The sequence below is a fragment of the Chiloscyllium plagiosum genome, unplaced genomic scaffold (assembly GCF_037043375.1).
Source record: "Chiloscyllium plagiosum isolate Xiang-an unplaced genomic scaffold, Cpla_swu_hap1 HiC_scaffold_51, whole genome shotgun sequence".
NCBI classification, from domain to species: domain Eukaryota; kingdom Metazoa; phylum Chordata; class Chondrichthyes; order Orectolobiformes; family Hemiscylliidae; genus Chiloscyllium; species Chiloscyllium plagiosum.
Window position 1 is genome coordinate 40,621,890 of NW_028270189.1, and position 6,874 is coordinate 40,628,763.

A 6,874-nucleotide genomic window follows, 5' to 3' on the forward strand; every position below is an offset into this window, starting at 1 on the left:
TTTTATTGGGAACCATTTCTTTCATTGTAACCATCAGGAAAGACCCTTTCGTTTACCAGAAAAAAGAAATGAATATGTCACTAACCTTTGTTTGCTTCAGGTCCAAAAATACTCAGATCAATAGCTCCCTTGCTTACCTCTGCTGGTCATGTTCGCAAAGAGGTCTAGCAAATTGCCAAGTGTGATTTCCTGTCAATAAATAATTTTGACTCAGTTTGGCTGCAAATATCTTTTCCTACCTTTGTGCTTTTCTTTTTTTACATTGGTGTCTCGCACCTTACAAATGACAGCAAAGGTATGAAAGGAGATGGGAGCATTTCGCTCATCAAGTCAGCGAGAGCTTTCAATGAGATCACGGCTGATTTGGTCAATGCTCAGGGCCGCTGAGCTGTCTGTAGTCATGGCCGAGTGGTTAAGGCGATGGATTAGAAATCCATTGGGGTTTCCCCACGTAGATTCGAATCCTACTGACTACGTTATGAATGCTTTCCTGCTGGAACAATTTTTGCTCAAAATTCAGAAAACCTATTTTGCAAACGAGGCCAGTAATTTGATTAGACTTGGGAAGCTCGAGTTTTTCATCAGAAATGTTCCATATTTAAAACATTATCTCTGTTTCTCTTTCCAGATACACTGCTCAACACATCGGATTTCTGCAGCTGTTATTGAACGTCCTGAGCAGAAGTGCTGCTTTTCATTAGATTCCTTTAATCCCTGTCCACTGATCTCTGACTCGGGTCAGTGGCAACACTTCCTACTGCTCGTCAAATTGCTCATTGCCCACCGCTCCCTCTCCCATCATTACAAACAACCGCAGGAAGTTGCCACTTAACCATCTTTGTTCCAAAGTGAAACTCACCAACCTCGGGAATCTCTCCACCAAACGGGATTCTCATCCATGGACATGGTGCAAGCCAGAGGATTGTGAAGAGATACTGTGAAAATATTGTCAGTTGGCAGTTGGAAAAATGTTTAGGAAGCAAACCATATAATTTAGACTCCAGCTTTGGAAATCTTCAGAAACTCTTTGGGAAATGGAATCAGAGGAGAATGAAGAAGCGTTAAATATCGGACCGAGTAGAGGACGCGACATTGACTCTGATGTTGTCGGGACAGGAACTGATCTGAGACATTGAAAGAATTCTCGTTCCCGTACGTGAGGAATACAAACTTCATCTGGACTCTGGGACAATGAAAAACTCTGGAACACTCAAGACAATATCCAAATATTGACTGGGAACACTACAGTACGAGTACTATAGAAGGGTCAGTTTTAGTCCACTGTGTGCAAGAGGGCTTCCTGACACAGTATGTAGACATGCCTTCAAGAGACGAAGCCACTTTCGATTTAGTACTGGGTAACGAGCCTGGCCAGGTTTTAGATTCGGAAGTAGGTGAGCACTTTGGAGACAGCGATCACAATTCTCTCAGGTTTACTTTCGTGTTGGAAAGGGATAGGTGTAGTCCACGGAGCAAGGGTTTCAGCTCATGGAAGGGAAATTACGTTGCATTGAGGTAAGATTTAGGAAGCGTAGAATGGGGTAGGAAACTGCAGGGGGTGAGCACATTAAAAATGTGGAGCTTATTCAAGGAAAAGCTCCTGTGTGTCCTAGATAAGTATGTACCTGTCAGGCAGGGAGGAAGATATAGAACGCGTGAGCCGTGGTTTACTAAGGAAGTGGAATTCCTGGTCAAGAAGAACAAGAAGTCTTATGTTAAGCAAAATGTGAAAACTCAGTTAGAGTGCTCGAGGGTTCCAACGATATCAGGAGAGACCTAAAAAGAGAGCTGAGAAGAGCCAGGAGGAGACATGAGAAGTTGTTGGCAGATAGGTTCAGGGTTAACCCTAAGGCTTTCCATAGGTATGTCAGGAAAAAAAGAATGACGAGAGTTAAATTTGGGACAATCAAGGATAATAGTGGGAAGTTGTGTGTGGAGTCAGAGGAGATAGGGGAAGCACTAAATAAATATTTTTCGACAGTGTTCGCTATAGAAAATGAAAATGTTGGGGAGGAAGGTACAGAGATACTTGCGTCTAGACTAGAAGAGATTGAGGTTCACAAGGAAGAGATATTAGAAATACTGCAGAGTGTGAAAATAGATAAGTCAGCTGGGCCGGATGGGAGCGATCTGATTTTGTTGAGCAAATGCACTGCAGGAAGGTACAAATCAAGCTGATGCGAACAACGGCTCGTTTTGAGCCGCTAATTTGCAGTGAAGTGGTGGCGCCAATAAAAGATGTCAGACATTTCGTCTAATTCCACATCCAGACCTCGAAATGACCAGAGGTTTCTCGCTGAGTTTCTGCAGGGTCTTGTTTGGACGACACCATGACACTTTTTCACTGGAGTGGATCATGAAATCGCGTCGTGACTGTGAATAAAACGATGGAAAATTCCAGCAGAGAAGGAGGCGACCCTGAAGCAGGCAGCTGAGGACAAATGTTTCTCCTTTGCCAGTGAAAGGCATTGCTTCACAAATTGGAAACTTCGAAGTGAAGCAATGTTGGTGATTATCTTCGGTGCTTGTTCACCTTTTTAATTCTGATTCCGTGAAAGTCCATGGCATTACATATCGACATTCTGCCAAGTGCAGGCTCCCCTCTTGGGCCAGTGGCGTAATGGATAACGCGTCTGACTTCGGATCAGAAGATTGTAGGTTCGAGTCCTACCTGGCTCGTGAGAGAATGTTTTGCTTTAACCGTGGTATACGTTGACGCTCCCCTGTAAAGTTCTCTCGGGACATTACCTCTGTGCTTTCGCAAGTAAAGCTTGCATTTGTCCTATTGTCCATTTCAAATTCCAGCTCTCCACAACGGACACCGCCGTCAGTTTGGGGGTGTCTTCTGGTGTGTCTCCCTCTGTGGGTGAAAATGAACAGGAGTTCCTCAAAAGAGTTACAATTAGTTGTAGAAGTGTCATACTTCTGCCCCGTTATTGTGCCATGTAAGAACATAGGATAGCCTCATTGACATTTGACCTGGAAACATTAGAACAGACGAGACTTTGGGCCAAAGTTCGAAACTGCGACTAGAATAGATGGCTCTCTGATTAGTCGCAATGCACACGGGCCGAATGGCCTTTTCCCACTTTGTAAATCTTCGAAGACAATTTGAAAAAAATCTGCAACGAAAATGTTCAGACAGGGTGTTTTATTTACACCAAATACGATAGTATCTATCGCCTTGTCTTGTTATTTACTTGTGAGGATTCGGTATTCTCAGCACCGTGGCCCGGATCGTATTCCAGCTCATGGAATGTTTGTATTGTTCAGCAAACATATTGGTGTCCCAGTACTTCTGGCGATTTTCCGATGCTGGCAGGTCATTGGTTTTGTCCAAAACATTATGACGGTTAACGTAAAACAAATAGCTGCAGGTGCTGGAAATCTGAGCCAAAAACGAAAATTGTTTGTGCAGCGGAGCATGACTGGCAACAGAAACGTCGACTCTCCTGCTCCTCGGATGCAGCCTGACCTGCTGTGCTTTTCCAGCATCACTCTGATCTAAAGTCAGGTTTGCAGCATCTGCAGTCCTCACTTTTGCCTAGTTTCTTCAGTGTCTCTGGTTCCCAATTCAAGAACTCCATCTCTAGCGGTTTCATGTTTGTACCTCAGTGCTGAGGAGTTGAAGAGTGAAGAAAAGTAACTCACCTCCTCCATCTCTGGGGTAATTCGGGACTGAAAATGAATCGTGTCACATTGAAATATATCTACATGCGAAATAATCTCTGTTTTTTATTGGGAACCATCTCTTTCATTGTAACCATCAGGAAAGATCATTTCGTTCGCCAGAAAAAGAAATGAATATGTCACTAAACCTTGTTTGCTTCAGGTCCGAGAATACTCAGATCAATAGCTCCCTTGCTTACCTCTGCTGGTCATGTTCGCAAAGAGATATGGCAAATTGCCAAGTGTGATTTTACTTTCAATAAATAATTTTGACTCAGCTTGGCTGCAAATATCTTTTCCTACCTTTGTGCTTTTCTTCTTTTACATTGGTATCTCGCACCTTACAAATGACAGCAAAGGTGTGAAAGGAGATAGAAGCATTTCGCTCAAGTCAACGGTAGCTTTCAATGAGATCACGGCTGATTTGGTCAATGCTCAACCTACCTGGGCGGTCTGTAGTCATGGCCGAGTGGTTAAGGCGGTGGATTAGAAATCCGTTGGGGTTTACCCCACGTTGGTTCGAATCCTGCTGTCTACGTTATGAATGCTTTCCTGCTGGAACAATTTTCGCTCAAAGTTCAGAAAAACTATTTTGTGAACCAGGCCGGTAATTTGATGAGACTTGGGAAACTCGAGTTCTTCATCAGAAATGTTCCATATTTAAAACATTATCTCTGTTTCTCTTTCCAGATACACTGCTCGATACATCGGGTTTCTGCAGCTGTTATTGAACGTCCTAAGCAGAAGTGCTGCTTTTCATTAGATTCCTTTAATCCCTGTCCACTGTTCTCTGACTCGGGTCAGTGGCAACACTTCCTCCTGCTCGTCAAAGTGCTCATTTCCCACCGCTCCCTCTCCCATCATTAGAAACAACCGCAGGAAATCGCCACTTAACCATTTTTGTTCCAAAGTGAAACTCATTAGCCTCGGGAATCTCTCCACCAAACGGGACTTCTCATCCCTGGACATGGTGCAAGCCAGAGGATTGTGAAGAGATACTGTGAAAATATTGTCAGTTGGCAGTTGAAAAAATGTTTAGGAAGCAAACCATATAATTTAGGCTCCAGCTTTGTAAATCTTGAGAAACTCTTTGGGAAATGGAATCAGAGGAGAATGAAAAAGTGTGCACTGTCGGACCGAGTAGAGGACGGGACATTGATTCTGATGTTCTCGGGACAGGAACTGATCTGACACATTGAAATCATTCTCGCTCACGTACGTGAGGAATGCAAACTTCATCTGGACTCTGGGACAATGAAAAACTCTGGAACACTCAAGACAATGATGTGGTTCTGTTCGCTGAGCTGGAAGTTTTTGTTGCAAACGTTTCGTCCCCTGTCTAGGTGACATCCTCAGTGCTTGGTAGCCTCCTGTGAAGCGCTTCTGTGGTGTTTCCTGCGCCATTTATAGTGGCCTGTCCTTGCCGCTTCCTGTTGTCAGTTTCAGCTCTCCGCTGCAGTGGCTGGTATATTGGGTCCAAGTCGATGTGTTTGTTGATGGAGTTTGTGGATGAGTGCCATGCTTCTGGGAATTCCCTGGCTGTTCTTTGTTTGGCTTGCCCTATAATAGTAGTGTTGTCCCACTCGAATTCATGTTGCTTGTCGTCTGTGTGTGTGGCGACTACGCATAGTTGGTCGCTTCGTTTCGTGGCTAGTTGATGTTCGTGGATGCGGATCGTTAGCTGTCTTCCTGTTTGTCCTATATAGTGTTTTGTGCAGTCCTTGCATGGGATTTTGTATACTACATTAGTTTTGCTCTTGTTGGGTATCGGTTCCTTAGTTCTGGTAAGCTGTTGTCTGAGTGTGGCTGTTGGTTTGTGTGCTGTCAAGAGTCCTAGTGGTCGCAGTCGTCTGGCTGTCAGTTCGGAGATGTTCTTGATGTGTGGTAGTGTGGCTAGTCCTTTGGGTTGTGGCATGTCCTAATTCCGTGGTCTATCCCTTAGGCATCTGTTGATAAAATTGCGAGGATATCCGTTTTCGGCGAATACCTTGTATAGGTGTTCCTCTTCCTCTTTTTGCAGTTCTGGTGTGCTGCAGTGTGTTGTGCCCCTTTTGAATAGTGTCTTGATGCAACTTCATTTGTGTATGTTGGGGTGGTTGCTCTCATAATTCAGGACTTGGTCTGAGTGTGTGGCTTTCCTGTGTACCTTTGTGGTGAATTCTCCGTTAGGTGTTCTCTGTACCATCACGTCTAGGAATGGGAGTTGGTTGCCCTTTTCTTCCTCTCTGGTGAATCGGATTCCTGTGAGTGTGGAGTTGATGATCCGGTGTGTTTTCTCTATCTCCGTGTTTTTAATGATTACAAAGGTGTCATCCACGTATCTGAACCAGTGCTTGGGTGGAATTTGCGGTAAGACTGTTCTAACCTTTGCATTACTGCTTCTGCTATGAGTCCCGAGATCGGTGAGCCCATGGGTGTTCCGTTGATTTGTTCGTATATCTGATTGTTGAATGTGAAGTGTGTTGTGAGGCACAAGTCCCAAGATTTAGGAAGATTAGGTAAGATTTAGGAAGCGTAGAATGGGCTAGGAAACTGCAGGGGGTGAGCACATTAAAATGTGGAGCTTATTCAAGGAAAAGCTCCTGTGTGTCCTAGATAAGCATGTACCTGTCAGGCAGGGAGGAAGATATAGAACGCGTGAGCCGTGGTTTACTAAGGAAGTGGAATCCCTGGTCAAGAAGAACAAGAAGTCTTATGTTCGGACAAAATGTGAAAACTCAGTTAGAGCGCTCGAGGGTTCCAACGATATCAGGAAAGATCTGAACAGAGAGCTGAGAAGAGCCAGGAGGAGACATGTGAAGTTGTTGGCAGATAGGATCAGGGTTAACCCTAAGGTTTTCCATAGGTATGTCAGGATTAAAAGAATGACGAGAGTTAAATTTGGGACAATCAAGGATAATAATGGGAAGTTGTGTATGGAGTCAGAGTAGATTGGGGAAGCGCTAAATAAATAGTTTTCGACAGTGTTCGCTATAGAAAATGAAAATGTTGGCGAGGAAGATACTGAGATACTTGCGTCCAGAGTACTAGAGATTGAGGTTCACAAGGATTAGGTGCTAGAAATACTGCAGAGTGTGATAACAGACAAGTCCCCTGGGCTGGATGGGATCTGTCCTAGTATCCTCTGGGAAGCAAGGGAAGAGATTGATGAGCCTTTGGCATCGATCGTCAAATCATCGTTATCTACAGGAATAGTGCAATGCCT

General features: G+C 44.2%; 2 non-coding genes across 2 annotated transcripts; both read left to right on the top strand.

Moving 5' to 3' along the window:
• The first annotated feature begins 394 nt into the window (after positions 1-394).
• trnas-aga (transfer RNA serine (anticodon AGA)) lies at positions 395-476 on the top strand. The gene has a single exon. It is a non-coding gene; the product is annotated as a tRNA-Ser (tRNA).
• Positions 477-2,606: 2,130 nt separating this feature from the next.
• Positions 2,607-2,679, top strand: trnar-ucg (transfer RNA arginine (anticodon UCG)). Its single transcript has one exon. It is a non-coding gene; the product is annotated as a tRNA-Arg (tRNA).
• Positions 2,680-6,874: the final 4,195 nt, after the last annotated feature.